This window comes from Micropterus dolomieu, linkage group LG05 (assembly GCF_021292245.1).
Source record: "Micropterus dolomieu isolate WLL.071019.BEF.003 ecotype Adirondacks linkage group LG05, ASM2129224v1, whole genome shotgun sequence".
Classification (NCBI taxonomy): Eukaryota; Metazoa; Chordata; class Actinopteri; order Centrarchiformes; family Centrarchidae; genus Micropterus; species Micropterus dolomieu.
The window spans coordinates 22,480,313-22,483,062 of NC_060154.1; the positions used below are offsets into that span (position 1 = coordinate 22,480,313).

Here is a 2,750-nt window from a genome sequence, read left to right on the forward strand (position 1 = left end):
TCGAGTTTCAGATGAAAGTTCTGTTTTTCTGGCCATTTTGAGCGTTTAATTGACCCCACAAATGTGATGCTCCAGAAACTCAATCTGCTCAAAGGAAGGTCAGTTTTGTAGCTTCTGTAACGACCTAAACTGTTTTCAGATGTGTGAACATGATTGCACAAGGGTTTTCTAATCATCAATTAGCCTTCTGAGCCAATGAGCAAACACATTGTACCATTAGAACACTGGAGTGATAGTTGCTGGAAATGGGCCTCTATACACCTATGTAGATATTGCACCAAAAACCAGACATTTGCAGCTAGAATAGTCATTTACCACATTAGCAATGTATAGAGTGTATTTCTTCAAAGTTAAGACTAGTTTAAAGTTATCTTCATTGAAAAGTACAGTGCTTTTCCTTCAAAAATAAGGACATTTCAATGTGACCCCAAACTTTTGAACGGTAGTGTATATTACTCCACCATCCTGGACTCGAGGAAGCTGTCGTGATGCTTCCTTCATTTCGCTGTACACCAACGGTCTATGGACCAGCTGTGAGTTTCCATCTCCAGACGCCACTTCCATCACGGGGGCTGTCATATGGAAGTTTGAAAATGAATTGGATCTTTGTCTGTAAACTGTGTTGGCTCTGGTGTGGGCCGGGCTGGGATGGCTGGGGGTGAATGGTGCTTTAAAGGTTGTCCCACCTCTAATTGTACCTTCAGAGTGTCTAGCTGTCTGATGCTAAAACTGCCTGCTGCTGGAATACCACATAGTTTTAATCACATGTCCAGTTGGTCATTGCTTCCTAAACCATAGTTAGCAACCATGTAATTAATATTGTGAGTGTTCATTACTGAAGGATCGTGTTGCTTCTTACTGTTCGTTAAACCTATTTTCATTGGTTGGTTATGTAATGTAATAATAATAACTCTCTTTAACTCTAGGTTCTTACATTTAGAATTAGTTTTAGTCTTACAGTTATAAGGACCTTGAAGCCGTCTGCTTGGGAAAAGTTTGTTAACAGATCTGTAATTTGAGTTTTTCTCTAATAATGCATATCATCTCAAAGAGAAATGTTGTCCCTGAAGTCTGGATAACACAGGGAACAGAGATATTTTGACTGTTACGTTTACACAGATTTAGTGCCACATTACACATGAGTCTAACTGAGTGCAGGGTTACATGCAATATCTTTGGAAATGGTATTTAGGAAATTCCCATTACATGCTCCTCTCCTGCTTGATTCCTCTCCTGTCCCCGCCTGAACCTGTCGTGTTTTCATCATCCCCGGAGTCAGAGTCCTGGTTGGAGCCACTGTAAATCACCTCCATACTGTATTCCCTGCTGCACAGTTACACTTTAAAACAGTCTGTCTCTGTAATAATCCTGAATGGAAACCTCTTCTAGAAAAATCCAGTTCTAATTTGAATGGACCTCTGCGCACTAACTCAGTCCTCAGACTCTGGGCCAATCTGTTGGGTCATTTGATGGAGCAGCAACTGTTCCATTAGGGTCTGAGCTGCTTGTATCTGATGCTGGCTGTACATCTCTGGCTGTGCTCGTACTGGCTGAGACTTCTTGTGTTTCACCTGGGTCTGTGTGACTTGCTAAAGACGTCTGCACTGGGTTGTGCTAGTACTGGCTGAGGCTGGTTGTGCTTGTGCTAACTGACAATACAGCATCTACTCTACTGACAAACTTAAGCTAAATTATAGAAAACAATACTTGCTAGATATGAATATGATCAGCTTCATCAGGCCCATTTAAACTTGACTGAATATATTATCCTTATTATTTACTGAGAGATGTGCATGTTGCCCAGATGCGCCCACTATTCAACACTGTAACAGAGCTCAACAGTGAGGTTCTGTAAGTAAATATCCCATTCATATTCTGTATTGGGATTTTGTTTATTAACCATAATTTCTTAACCATCCGATGTAGACTAAATATTACTGCTTCTCTAAAGGTTAGGCCTACATCTAAAGCTAGTAAGCAACCCTGGATAAATGACAGCATTCGCAGCCTAAAAAGGGAATGCAGGAAAGCAGAGTGCAGATGGAAAAAATTCAGTCTCCAAGTCCATTACCTCAGTCTGAAGGATTTATTAATTAACTACAATAACATGGTTAAGGATGCGAGAACACACTATTTTTCTGAACTCTGAATTACTACACATAACACAACCCCAGGTTTCTGTTTAAGACTGTGGATCAGCTGGTAAACCCAACCCCTCCTTGTGCCTCAGCTGGAAGTAATGATGACTGTGAATTGTTTTTATCTTATTTTACCAATAAGGTGGTGTCAATCAGAGCCTCTATTACCCCCCCGGCCTCTTACTCAGAGGTTCCTCACCAGAAACAAGAGAGTTTTAAAATGAGAGTGTCCTCCAGCCCACTTGATGTAATACCTACAAAGTTTTTACTGAAAGTAATGGATTCTGTTGGGCCCCATTTGATCTCTGTTTTCAACAGCTCCCTATCTACTGGTTGTGTCCCTGATTATTTTAAAACGGCTTGCGTGAACCCACTTTTAAAGAAACCTGGTTTAGATCCCTCCCTCCCACATAATTTTAGACCAATTTCAAAACTGCCTTTTATTGCAAAGATTCTAGAAAGAATTGTGTCCAAACAGCTGCTCACTGTACTGGAAAATAACAAATTATTTGAAAAGTTTCAGTCTGGTTTTAGGAAGTACCACAGCACTGAGACTGCCTTGCTTAAAGTCACCAATGACCTTTTAATGTCTGCTGATGAAGGTATGTGCTC

The 2,750-nt window shown here is 40.6% G+C and overlaps 1 long non-coding RNA gene across 1 annotated transcript in view; it reads left to right on the forward strand.

Moving 5' to 3' along the window:
* The window catches only part of LOC123971690, a 6,044-nt gene that overhangs the window by 2,262 nt on the left and 1,032 nt on the right, over nucleotides 1-2,750 (forward strand). The window lies entirely within an intron of this gene.